Source organism: Pongo abelii, chromosome 8 (genome assembly GCF_028885655.2).
Source record: "Pongo abelii isolate AG06213 chromosome 8, NHGRI_mPonAbe1-v2.0_pri, whole genome shotgun sequence".
In the NCBI taxonomy this organism is placed as follows: domain Eukaryota; kingdom Metazoa; phylum Chordata; class Mammalia; order Primates; family Hominidae; genus Pongo; species Pongo abelii.
In genome coordinates this window covers 127147639-127162544 of record NC_071993.2, presented here as the reverse complement: position 1 = coordinate 127162544, position 14906 = coordinate 127147639, and positions in this window count along the sequence as shown.

Sequence of the window (14906 nt, the reverse complement as noted above, 5' to 3'; positions counted from 1 at the left end):
ATGTTCATAAAACCTCAAAACCTACGTTGTATAGAGATCAGGACAAAATTAGAATAAGGAAAAAAAAAAGTCTGTTTAAGTAATTTTCTTTTTTTTCTTTTTTTTTTTTAAGACTACAGACTCAAGAAGGACATAATTGGATTTTTTTTGCCATGGCCTGGAAAGAAAGGTAACTCAGTTAACCACAAAACAGGCCTCTCTGAAAAAGCCATTGCCGTGGACTGCCAGACAGACAATGACAAGACACAAATACCTTCCGGTGTGCGAGCCACAGGACATGTGAGCCTCCTCGCTGATGCTCCTCTTATATCAAAGATCACTTTCACAAGATGAGCCACTCAATATCTTTTATCAAACCAATGATCACCTGCAAGCTATGGTATATTTTTGCAGCTGTGTAGAGCTATGTGGCATGAGAATGTGGGACTTATAAATTGCTGATCCAATAAATAGACATTATGGGCAACAGTGTCTTATCAGCTAGCATGTACTAAGGTTTCAGGAACAGTTGTTCCGACCTTACTATCCAACGAGGAGTAACTGATCCACTTCTCAGAGGTATATAACCTAATTTGGACATCACGGAATGCCTGAAAGATAATTCTTCAGTGCATTAAACAGTCCCCTGGATCTATTAAAGTGAGCTTATTCATAAAATATTATATTGCCTGTTTTTGTCATTGCTGTATGCCAGCCAGATTTTTTAATGACATTGTGAAAATAAAAGGCATTTTTAAAGGGAAAGATTAAAAATACTTCCCCAAAGAGCATTTTCAACCCTCTCCATCACCTCCTCAATTCAGCTTCTCCCTCTACCACCCTCCTAAAACTGCTCTCCAAGGTTAGCACCCTGAAACCTCCCAAACTTTAGTCCAGAACCCCCTCTCCACCACCACTCACCCTCCTGAGCCCCTCAGCACATTTGAGAATCCCCCTCCCCTCCCTCGCCCTCCTCTCCTCTGCCACCACCCAACTCCCACTTATGGACATGGTCCTCCCCTCCAGCTTTCAAGACGTTGCTTGTCACTGGCTGGCTTTCCACCTCTTTGCACTCCTTCACTCCTTCATGCTATTAATTTGTTTCCCCTGCCTGCTTTCTAAAGGAAGATGCTCCCACCATGGCTTTGACCATGATCTTGCACCATTCTCTCTCTGGATTCTCTCTCCATTCACTCCCTACTTTGCACACACAGCCTCAACTCTTTCCTAAAACCCCGATGACAGTTGTCCCCAAAGGCCCCAAGCCCTTAAACTGGATCTGTGCAGGCCCAGCTCATCATCTTTCCTCCAGATGACACCTCCAGACTTGCCGATCTCTGCTCCCCCATCATCCCAGGCATCCAGTCACAAAACCCAACAGCCCACTTAGGTTTAGCTTCTCCCCTGAGGCCCCTTTTCCAGGACTTTTGTCACAGCTGTTCACTCCTCGCTATTCCCATTGCCATGGCCCTGGTTCAGGCTATTGTGAGCCCTAGCCTGGTCTACTTTTCCTTAGCTGGTCTTCCTGCCATTCTCACTGAGCCATCCCTGAGAGGCTGCATTTAAGATGAGAAGGCCAGCCAAGCAGTTAAGCCAGGAGGGCTGCCTGTGGTATACGGGCTTACTCAGAGCTGCAAAACACCTCTCCTGCCAAGGAACAAAGCTACCCAGATTCCAAGTAGACATGATGAGCACTAGACCTACTATATGTAAATATACTCCTCTATTAAGTTTATGTTAAATACTGGGGAAACAAACATTAAACATATTTCTTGGCAGGACACAGTGGCTCACACCTCTAATCTCAGCACTTTGGGAGACCAAAGTGGAAGGGTCACTTGAGGCCAAATTTCGAGACCAACCAGGGCAACATGGTGAGACCCTGTGTGGATTTAAAATTCATCTGATTTCAGTTCTCCAAGGAAACCTCCCGATTCCAGGATCATTGACTGTAAATAAAACAAAACAAGTAAACACACACAGATTATATATATGGTGTTAGGTATCACATCCTGAATATTCATCATGAAGCCAGAACTATGCCAAGTGCTATGGGGTGTACATTAAAAATATTCCCTTCATCTCCGAGAATTCTGAGGGGAAAAAAAAAAGAAAAAAATATATATATTCCCCACCACACGGCCTGTGACCTTACCTGCCGAAAGACTTCAGGACACTGTCTCTGCCCCCTAAGAACGGTAAAGTCTAATTTGAGTAGAATCATGAAGACTATAACAATTCTCAAATAAAAAATGTCTGGAAGGTAAAATTATTTAAAGAAGAAAAAAAGTTTTATTTGGAAAAATTCATTCTTAGAGAAAAAAAAATCACAAGGATAAATAAAATAAATAAAAGCCTGGTTTATTTTTCTCTTCCGTAACTCAGGGATCCTACCCCTGGTTTGTGATGCTCTAGAACATTTTAAACAATACACAGGGGTGTCATCCCTAGCCGCACAAAATGTAGCTTCAGTTCATTTCAAGGTTTAAAATGAGTAGATCACCTAAGGATAAGCTCAGGAGACAGAAGAACAAAACACAGCCACAAAATCAAACCAACGAATGATGTCAGCACTGAAAATACTGGAAACCTGCTATTTTTTTTTTAATGATAAATGGCACTTCTGCAATGAGACCTGGGCTGGCGGGCAGTTTTCCTAACTCCATCAAAACCACCATCTAGGGAAGGAACCCTTCACCAATGGTTAGTTATGGGATAGTCAAAGGCAGGTCATACGCCGTCCAAAGAAAGAGCTGAGCGCTGATTGACTGTGTTGAGATGGAAGTACTCATTGTGTTTGGAAAAGCAGGCGTTCGTAATCTTCCATGTCTCTCATACATTTAGAAATCCAAATATATCTGCACATTTATTTTTAGACTTACCGTTTTACACTTAAAAGCCTCTTAATTAACCTATCAATCACAGACTTTAAACTGTTCATATGTCTGCAATGCGTGCACTGGTTTTCTTCCAAATGCTAACCTGCCTCCAGCCCCTGGGTTCTTGAGAATCTCTGGGAAGCCAGTCATGAGCCAGGACGATAAGGGTCCTGGCTCCCCAAGGCCTTTGCCTGAACGCCATTTGGCACACACTGGCTTGCAGTTTGGGTCTCAAAGCTACGCAAACTACAAACCCCATTTCTCTTCCCTTAGGATCACATTCCAACTCCAAAAGGCAGATTAATTGAACACAGAATTGCAAATTGCTTTGGCTTTTCCTACTTTGAATTTGTTTCCTGTGATCTTATGTATAGAATGTGGAAACCAAGGATAATGCCCGTTACAACCATAACTGCAATGCTTGGGACCAAAGAGATTCAAAGAATGTCTGTCTTAACAAAACTTTGCTTTAAAATATGCAAGCACACATGCGTGTACATGGGTGCACACACGTGGACACACACACACTTTAATGCTTTGGGTGCAGGTAGAAGAGAAACCAGGCAGTTTGCAAGTCAACCAGTTTTCATTTCCACCCACCATGCACACATTTCCATTGAATGACAAGGGACAAGAACGGGGCTCTCTCTTTCATACTTATCTAGCTGCTTTTATCTTGGAACTTAAAAGCAACTTAATCACATTAATTAGGCTTCACAGCAGTGCTGCAATGTCTTTTGAATTTTCTGAAACCAGAACAAATGGAAGTTGTACCCCAAGATCATCCTTGGGGTCCTCCAAGCAAACTAATTTTATCTAAAACTTAGACTAAATTAGAAAATTATTTCAAAAGGATCACATATTCCCAAACAATGGAAAAGACATAAAAAGAAGCAAAAGAGAAGTATAGCAAAAGAGACAAAAATAAAAGTTGCCCTTAGAAGTCATATCTCCAAATTTGAGGTGTTTTTGTTTCATAATATTGCTTCCTTTTTTGGAGTATACTTTAAAACAGTTATCTGAATTCCTAGGTGATAGGTTCCTTTCAGGCTAACAGCAGGAGTTCTGCTTGTGAATTCAATACACAACCAGGGCCACATCTGCTTTTATGTTTTAAGCATGAAAGTATTTTAACAACTACTCTGACTACATTATCAACTTAGCAATGGAGAGAAATGCTGCGAGATTCAAAGACTTCCAAAGTGAATACGAGCCCATCTTATTGCCTTAAAAATCATGAAGAGCTTGTTTCATCATTTCAGTTCTTCGCGTTTTATACCCTGGTTCTCAGGCACTGGGCAATGCCCATAGCAAGAATGAATACTTGGGAAATTAATTCATAAGACATCTTTTTCTTGGTATGAAAAGTTATCTTTTCTTCTAATGACATGACACACTAACTCTTGGCTCCAAGCATGCTTTATTTGCAACATCTTTAAGACCCATTTATGCCTAGTGTTCCATTATTGGAATGCTAAGCGTGTGGGAGTTATTTATATCCTACTGCTCAAGGTCATCGCCAAGGTCTGATCGCAAAAATTCAAAAAATTGCAACCTCTGGCATAAATGGGAGTGGTATGACTTTGCTGCCCAAAATGTAATTGTAAACCTGAAAGGGGATCCCCAAATGCCCACTAGTAGCTATTAAGAACCATCTCAGAGCCTTCACCCAGAGCCTCTGTTCTGCCTTCCCAGCAGGCTCTAGTCAGTTCATCTGCCAGTCCTTGCTTAGATCCAAGCCGGGCATTTTATTTATGTGCATCTCAAATCACACTTGCCAGGGAAATGCAAAGGGGAAAACCCCTTCCTGCTCTCACCCTCCCTTCCTGGAACTTGGCCCACTTAGAATTTTGCTTCCTGATCCTTCCAATAAGCTAAAACCCCAGAAGCACTTAACAAAAGGGACCAGAGGCATTTGGTTGGAACATGTATATCATGCATAAAATCTAACTGTTCCTTCTCATAGTCCCCATATTGCTAACATTGCCCAAGTAAAAATGCAAATTGCCACATAGTTTAATCTGTGCAGGATTTTTACCTTTGTGCAATTAAAAGAGAATAAATTTTAAAGTTTTTATTCTTCCCCTCTGCCTCCACCAAAAGAAGTAAAAACATTAAAGCCACTAAGAGACTTCAAGTTCACACTGAATTCCTCTGAGCTAGATTTAGGAGATCATGAGCAATCACATTTCTTTTTCAGAGAATTCAGGCAGGATCAAATTAGGTTGTCTGGTTTTCATAGCCCCCACAGGTCACAGTTCTGTTTAGTATTAACAGACCCAGAACTCATTATGATAGCAAGTTCAGTCTATTTCCAAAATATTATTCCCCTAAGGTGTAAATACTGGCCAAGCAAGCTGACCATCACGTTAGCTAAGCAAGGTCAGTTGCCCACCCTACCTCCCCGACCTAGAATGTTCCTTTTAAGAAAACTTGGCGGGGTTCAGTGGCTCATGCCTGCAATCCCGGCACTTTGGGAGGCTGAGACAGGCAGGTCACCTGAGGTCAGCAGTTCAAGACCAGCCTGGCCAACATGGTGAAACCCCATCTCTACCAAAAATACAAAAATTAGCTGGGCATGGTGCTGGGCATCTGTAATCCCAGCTACTCAGGAGGCTGAGGCAGGAGAATTGCTTGAACCCAGGAGACAGCAGTTGCAGTGAGCCAAGATCGCACCACCGCACTCCAGCCTGGGCACCACAGACTCCGTCTCAAACAAACAAACAAAAAAAATTAGCTGCTGCATGTGCCAGATGGATATGTACTAGGTAGATACCACTTGAATTGGGCATACTGACACATCTCCTGAATTTGTAGATTTTTTTTTTTTAATGGAGTCTCGCTCTGTTGCCCAGGCTGGAGTCAAGCGGTGTGATCTTAGCTCACTGCAACCTCCACCTCCCAGGCTCAAGCAATTGTCCTGACTCAGCCTCCCAAGTAGCTGGGATTACAAGTACCTGCCATCATGCCCTGCTAAATTTTTTTGTATTTTTAGTAGACACAGGGTTTCACCATGTTGACCAGGCTGGTTTCAAACTCCTGACCTCAAATGATCAGCCCACCTGGGCCTCCCAAAGTGCTAGGATTACAGGCGTGAGCCACTGCACCTGGCCCTGAATTTGTAGATTAACCCCAATAATAAAGTAAAAATGGCCCCTAATAATTAAGTACTCACCATGTGTAGTTTATAGATATTCTCTCATTTTTTCTTCACAACAATCCTACAAGATTGATACTCTTGTTAGCCCTATTTCAGACAAGGAGACTAAGGCTCAGAGAGGTTAAATAAGTTGCCAGTGGTTTCACAGCAAGTAATAAGGGCAAAACCATGATTCAAACCCAGACCTCTTCCACCCCAAGACCCTGCAGTAGGCTTCTCCTCTGCCCACAGGGGTCCCCTGACTCTCCTCACACTTCCTTCACGGCCTCATCACCTCCTCGGCCTCCGAGTTCTGGAACGTCTGCTTAGCTTTTCCTGGAAGTAGCCTAGGCTCTTCCCAACTGTGACCCAGGCTCTGTGGCTCCGCTAGACTATTGTGCATCCCATCCTGGCCTAGGACCCAGAATGTTCTATGCCGTCTGCCTTGCGGGTTACAGTCCCACACATCCACCAAGATTCTGGATGCTCCATCAAAACTTACGTGAAATCCTTCGCGACATCCTGCAAAGAGTACGGTAGGTTTATCCCCATTTTACTAGCAACTGAAGATCAAAAGGTTTAGTGCCTTCCATGGGTCATGCAACTTATTTAGTGGCAATTCCTGGATTGGACCCCAGTAGTTGGACTTGAAAAGCCTTGTTTTTCCCATTATTCCATAGTACACAGTACAGAGAATAAATCAACAGCCAATTAAACAACCAAGTATGGGTTGTTGATTTATTCTCTCCACTACAACGTTTTCCATTTGTAGTAATTTCTAGTACAAAAGAGAAGGAAATTTTTCAAAAATTATTTCCTCAGTTGTGGTAGCGAACATCCCCACAATTCTCCTGGCTTCTCACAACAGTAGTTTTGTTCTCACCGCTGCCAAGTCCACCGTGGACTTCCACACTGTGGGTTCGTCCAGGCCACTCTCCAAGGAAACTGCCCTTCATATGGTGGCTCAGTGCTGCACCCCCACATCACCCTGCTCTTCCACGGGTGCCACGTCAGGAGAAGAGCTAGAAGAGATTGGAGAGGTGCATTTGAGAGCTACATGAGTGATTTGAGAGGTAACAAGGCCATTCGCTAAAAACTGGCACTTTCGGGACCCAAATCCAGGTTTATCTACCTCTAAAATCTGAGTTCTTCTCAAGAGAGATGTACCTATTTTATATACCATGACAATTCTACATAAACAAGAGGCACTTACTGAGCACTGGCTGGCGCCAGTGCTATGCTTGACAGGCCTTGCTGCCTTGTCTGGGGGTTGGCTGGCTGACAGCTGTTCTCGGCTGGCCTCTGTTGGGATGACTTGGATGACGTGACTCTGCTCCACATGCCTCTCCTCCTCCAGGAGGCTAGCCTGGCATTTTTCATAGCAACAGCAGAGGCACCAGGGCAGGCCCACCCAAAACAAGTCATATGGTTGAGCCCAGAGTCAGGGGCAAGAGGAATGGAGAGTACTGCAATGTAATATTCCAAAGGGAGTAGAATTAGTCCAGGGACGTGCAAAACTTTTCTGTGAAAGGCCATTTGGTATTTCTGACTTTGTGGACTATACTATTTCTGCCTCAATTACCCAAACTCTGTGACTGAAGCATGAAAGCAGCCATAGATAATAACTAAGCTGATGAGTGTGTTCCAATAAAACTTTATTTAGAAAAACAAGCAGCAGGCCCGATTTTTCTCTCAGGGCCATAGTTTGCCAACCCCTGAATTAAGACTGTCATTGCACCTTCCACAGAGGACTCTTCTCCTATTTCTGGAACCATCTGGTTGGATGTTCTTGATGATGTCGCCTTTCTTCTTGTCTGACCTTAATGTTTTAATTTACAATGTAAGGACGGTCAAGTAATTTTTTTAGAAGTATAAAATTCTTGTATTCACAGTCCAAATTATATTATCATGTAAACCAAATTATATATTCCAGGGCGTAGTGTGAGAGATTATTCTCAGCCTGTTAATAGAATATTGTGTTTGTCCTTAGTATTATTGCTCATCTGCACAGGCTGAAATCCTACCACTTTTATTTGAACAGGATTTGTCATGCAAAAGACACTGATTACTAGCAATATAATCTTAGCTCCATCAGAGTCAAATAGATTTCTCCATCCATCCAAGCAGGAAGTCAGCCAGATACATGGAATGAAAAACAAACTGACACTTTCAATGACAAATGGGTAGTAAAGCTTTATTGATTAAGAGAATAAAAAATGAAATACTACGGAATAAACACTGGGTGATATCAATAAAGGTTAAAAAGAAACATACCATTAACTGATCTATGAAGATAAGCTATAGTTGAGGGACGCTATAAAACAGGAAGCAGATATCCACAGGGAACACGGTATTTAACTGAAGGTTATTCTGTTTATCATCATCTCTTTTATTAGCACCTCAATAGCATGTAATTCAGTGGACTGCAATTTCACAGGAGGATATTTTTGCTTTTTTCTTCTCCATTAATCTTCCCTGCCAGGCTGTTGCCAGAATTACAAATAAGAATATTTATGTTAATAGCTACTGCAAAGAGAAAATGCATGTGAAATAACTCTGCAACTATCCATAAAACCAGGGCAACATGCAGGGGTTTGCAGACATCAAGGGGTCAATTTTTGCCCCCAGGGGACATTTGGTGATGTTTGGAGATATTTTTGATTGTCATAAATGGGGAGTGCTATTGGCATTTAGTGGGTAAAGGCCAGCGATGATGTGAAGCATCCTACAATGCACAGGAAGGGTGCACACAGCAAGAAATTACATGGGCTAAAGTCTCAACACCTTCCAGGCTGAGAAACCTGCTTTTCATAGATAAAAAATCATAAGCTCACATTGACAGCAGGTTTTCAATCACTGGAAACTCCAAATCATGATCATGTATCACACAAAAGGGACATGTATTTTAGACCATCCCGAGGGACTTGATTTTGTAGCCTAGCAACATTTCAAGGCAGGTATGTGGTGTCAAATGATTCTGCAGGAAGTGCCAGAGGAAAGCACCATTCCAAAAAACAGGACACAATTCCAAAACCTGGCCTAGAAATGGTAAATGGCCCCAAATATTGAGCAACTCATTTGGACTAATACATTGATTTTTAAGTATATTAATAAAATGCCTTTACCATGTGAATCAAAAATCATTTTTTTAAAACCTATATTGTGGATAGTTTCTAAACCAAACCACAACACACGTGGCAAGAATCATCTCATTTGAATTGTGTCTTGACAATCACATGTAACATCAGCTTTTACTGTAACTTGTCATGATGTATCTCCAACAGGATGTAATTTATCAGCAGGTCAAAGAGCTGGAAAATTAATATCTGTTTAGCTAAATAGATCACACCTGTTAGCAAACTTATCCCAATAATTTGGCATCATGGTTTATGATATACACAGACCAAGGTCATTTATCACTTGGATTATTTATAGAACTCACAGTCTTGTTTTCTGAATGTGTGTGTGCCTGCACATGTGCACACATTTATGTGAACTCTTTGAAACGCTTTTACATAATATGTTTAAAAAAATAAGTGAAGGAAGTGCTAAATCACCTCTGCAACTTTCTTTGAATTCTGTTTCTCTGTTGCTTTGTTCTTCCACCTAAACAGCAATTGGTGTCATTTCCACTTCAATTCATTCCTAAACTGCCTCCGGTGATAGGTTTTTGCAAAAGCACAGGAGAGTTCCAGGGCCTGAGAAAAATTCCCACAAATAAACCTTAGCCCTTCATTAACTGCAAAAGACCTCTCCAGTCCTCCTTTGGGGGCTCCCCTGAGCAAAAGTGTGCATAGGAGTAGTGACAAGCAAAATTTGCAGAGTCAGGTCAACCCAGGTTCAAAACCCACATTGACCAAATCCTGCCTGTGACCTCGGGCAAGTAGCATAACCTCCCTGATCCTCAGCCCCATACATGGAAAGTGGAGATAAAATTACCCACCTCCAATTTGCACACCCATGTTCATAGCATCATTATTCACAATAGCTAAAACTTGGAAGCAACCCAAATGTCCATCAACAGCTGAATGGATAAACAAAATGTAGTATACACATATGATATGGTTTGGCTGTGTCCCCACCCAAATCTCATCTTGAATTGTAGCTCCCATAATTCCCATGCATTGTGGGAGGGACCCAGCAGGAGATAATTGAATCAGGGAGGTGGTTTCCCCCATACTGTTCTCATGGTAGTGAATAAGTCTCACAAAATCTGATGGTTTTATAAGGGGAAACCCCTTTCACTTGGTTCTCATTCTCTCTTTGCTGGCTGCCATGTAAGACGTGCCTTTGCTCCACCTTTGCCATTCACCATAATTGTGAGGCCTCCCCAGCCACGTGGAACTGTGAGTCCATTAAGCTTCTTTCTTTTATAAATTACCCAGTCTTGGGTATGTCTTTATCAGCCATGTGAAAATGGGCTAATACAACATACAATGGAATATTATTCAGCCTTAAAAAGAAAGAAAATCCTGATACATTCTACAACATGGATGATGCTTGAGGACATGCTAAGTGAAATAAGCCTGTCAGAAAAAGACAAATACTACAGGAGTCCGCTTATACGAAGTACCTAAAGTAGTCAAATTCATTGAAAGAGAAAGTAGGGTGGTGGTTACCAGGGATAGGGAGGGAAGGGAATGGGGAGTTTTGTTTAATGGGTCTAAGGTTTCATATTTGCAAGATGAAAAACTTTGGCAGATCTGTTGCATGACAACGTGAATATACTTAAAATATGACTGAACTATACACCTAAAAATAGTTAAAATGGTAAATTTTATGGTAAGTGGTTTTTACTACAATTTAAAAACTTTTTAACATACCTGCTAAAACTGTTGTGAGAATGAAATGAGGTTACGCTTATAAAGTACTGAGCACAGAGTTCAGCACACAGCCCTCTGTTAATGTCAAGAATCATTATTAGCTAAATAGCCTGCTAACTATTCCATCAAGTCCATTTTGAGCATGCATTTTGGGCCTAACCCTGTGCTAGGGTGAAGGACAGTACACATGAGAAAGACACATTATCCCATCAGGTCGCCCACAAGGACACCGAGGAAACAAACCTGGCCCAGGTGAAAGAGCAGGAGAACAAGGCAGAGATGCTAAGTTCCATGGCCCAGACCAATGACACTGGGTATCAGAAATGAGGAAAATCAGGTAGAAATTTTAAGGATGCATTGGGAAGCTCCTGGCCCACCACCTGGCCCAGAACAAGTGCACAAGAGCGTTGGCCATCGTTATTATCACTGTCATCTTCTATAAATGGGATGGGATGAGTGCCTCCTTCATCACCAGGATTAACGGTTCTTCCCACCCACCCCCACGCCTACCTCTTATTTAAGGACAAGGGCTCCTGGTCTTGGTCTTTTGCAGGAAACTTTTCTCTTCACTGTTGCCTGTTTGCCCCGAGCCTTTTTCATTATCCTTTGTTTTCTTTCTCTGAGTTGCTTGTCCTCTCTCTTTCTTAGCTGTCGGCTCAGTTTGGGAGATTTTTGATTTATTATTGGCCACACAGGCAAACCTATTCCTTTCCTTGCTAAATTTTATAACTTTACAAGTGTTGCCAACAGGGGTGACCACAAAAACTATAAACCATCTCCATGAAGTCTTTTCAATCCATTCAGATTGCTGTGGATTATATAACATCTAAAAACACACACACACACACACATTGGCTTTTGTACTTTAACTTTACTTGTTTTTGTTTGATTTGGCTCTTATTAACAAAAATATTTCCCACTAAAGAAATGAAGCTGCCAGCACATAGTTCTCTAGGCATTAGGGCTCCCTCATCAAATTCAGGAAATGGCAACCATCACCCAAGTAATTTGACTGGCACTAAAAATGCTTTGTCACATCATCAACCTTACCCACTGCCAAAGAGTGAATGCTGGGTCAGCCTGGGTCACAACTTTGGCCTGGGAATTCTGGATGTGTAAAATGTGAGAGTTTGAAACAAACATAAAGATGACCCTATTAAATCCCACACTTAATATAAGGGAAACTGAGGCTTATGAAGAGGAAGGTACCTAACAATGACTGTACCCTTTTATTACTATGTCTTTCTGCTCACTATTGACCAATCCAGCACTGCCCAGTGGTACCTGGGGGGAAAAGTCAACTTTTGTCCTTCTATAGCTTCCAAATTTCCAGAGCTTGCCCCTGAGAAACCAATCTCTTCTTCTCAGCCAGCCCTTCACTGCAACTTGAATTGATGGCTCTATAAAAATAAAATCCATTTGGGAAATGTCTGCCTTTTTCTTCTGACATAACTGGGGCATAAGATACTGGAGAGTTCGAGCTACGAAGGTTTTCTCATTCCCTAAACCCAGACTCACCAAGACTTCTACCACCTCAACCCCACCCAACACCTCAAATATCACTCTGGGCCCAAATTTCATGTAGTGTTAATTCTAGCAAGCATCTTGTGATCTTTTTCTTGCAACTGACAAGAGGGTGAGTACTGTAACTGATTACAGCTCTTTGGGGTCATCATGTGCTGAACCCAGTTTATGCACCTCCCCAGGCCTTCCCACCTCCCTCTCTGCCCATCCACTTCCTCCTTTCTTGCTTCCTAGAGCCATCCTAGAAGGGCTCATGCCAGTCTCTTAGTTGCAGAGCCCTGGCTTCTGCCACCACCACCTTTGCTAGCACCAGTTAAGGTGTCCTACATGTGGCATCAACTGGCAAAGTCCACCCAGCTGCACACTGGCCAGACAGGACCCATGGCAGCCTAGTCTTCCCCAGCAGCTCCCTGGAGGGAGCAGGAAACAACCCAGATGTGCTAACAGCCTACAGCATGAACTTTGGCTGATGAAGCCAACAGACAGGAAAGAGCAAGCTGGTGAGACTCTCACCCTCCCTCCCCACTTTGGATGGAATCCCCAGTGGGATTCCTCACCTCTGGTCCAGCAACTGACCCACATGCTGTTTTCTTACCAACTCTGGTGCACTCTGTAACCCACAACCTTGTCTTTCCTTTCCTTGCTTCCTCCCATATTTGCTCTTTGGGTTCTCACCCTCAATAAAGCTTGAGTACAGAGCAGGACAAGCTTTCTCTGTAAATGGTCAGATGCTAAATATTTCCAGCTTTGCAGGCTAGACAGTCACTGCTGCAACTACTAAACTCTACCATTGCCCGCACCAAAGCAGCCATTGACAATGTGTAAGCAAGTGGGCATGGCTGTGTTCCAATAAAACTTTATTTATGAGCATAGATATTTGAATTTCATAAAATAGTCACATGTCACACAATATGGGCATATCTCAGAAATACTGCATGCTCAGTGCTAGACTACCACAATAAAGCAAATATCACAGTAAAGTGAGCCACACAAATTTTTTGGTTTCCCCATGCAAATAAACATTATGTTTACACTATACTGTAGTCTATTTAGTGTGCAATCACATTACATCTAAATATATATGTGTGTGTGTGTGTGTGCGTGTGTACATACATACCTTAATTTTAAAATGTTTTATTGCTAAAAAATGTTAACAATCACCTGAGCCTTCAGTGAATTATAATCTTTTTGTTGCTGGAGGATCTTGCCTTGATGTTGATGGCTGCTGACTGACCAGGATGATGGTTGCTGAAGGTTGTGGTGACTATGGCAATTTCTTAAAATAAGACAACACTGAAGTCTGACACAACAATTGACTCTTCCTTTCATGAAAGATTTCTCCATAGGATGTGATGCTGATTGACAGCATTTTACCAACAGTAGAACTTCTTTGAAAATTGGAGTCAATCCTCTCAAATTTTGCCACTGCTTTATCAACTAACTTAATGTAATATCCTAAATTCTTTGTTGCCATTTCAACAACATTCCCAGCATCTTCACCAGGAGCAGATTCCATCTCAAGAAACCACTTTCTTTGCTCATCCGTAAGGGGCAACTCCTCACCAGGCGCAGTGGTTCACACCTGTAATCCCAGCACTTTGGGAGGCCAAGGTGGGTGGATCACTTGAGATTGGGAGTTTGAGACCAGCCTGGCCAACATGGTGAAACCCCATCTCTACTAAAAATACAAAAATTAGCCGGGCATGGTGGCCTGTAATCCCAGCTACCTGGGAGGCTGATGCAAGAGAATTGCTTGAACCCAGGAGGCAGAGGTTGCAATGAGCCAAGATCGTGCCACTGCCCTCCAACCTGAGCGACAGAGCAAGACTCCATCTCAAAAAAAGGAGGCAACTCTTCATCCATTTAAGTTTTTTCATGAGATTGCAGAAATTCAGCCACATCCTCAGGCTCCATTTTTAATTCTAGTTCTTTTGCTGTTTTCATCATATCTGCGGTTACTTCCCCCAACAAAATCTTGAACCCCTCTCAAAATCATCCATGAGGATTGGAACCAACTTTTCCATACTCCTGTTAATGTTAATATTTTGACCTTCTCTCATAAATCATAAATGTTCTTAATGGTATGTAGAATGGTGAATTCTTTCCAGAGGGTTTTCAATTGACTTTGCCCAGATCCATCAGAGGAATCAATATCTGTGGCAGCTATAGCCTTACAAAATGTATTTCTTAAATAATAAGACTTAAAAGTCAAAATTACTTCTTGATCCAAGGGCTGCAGAATGAATGTTATTTTAGGAGGCATGGAAAGAACATTAATCTCCTGTACACCTCCATCAGAGCTCGTAGGTGACCAGATGTATTGTCAATGAGTAGTAATATTTTGAAAAGAATAACTTTTCTGAGTAGTAGTTCTCAAAAGTGGGCTTAAAATGTTCAGTAAACCATGCTGTAAACAGATACACTGTTATCCAGGCTTTGTTGTTGCATTTATATAGAATGGGGAGAGTCCATTTAGCACCATTCTTAAGGGCCCCAGGATTTTTAGAGTGGAAAATGAGCATTGGCTCCAATTTAAAGTCATCAGCTGCATTAACCCCTAAC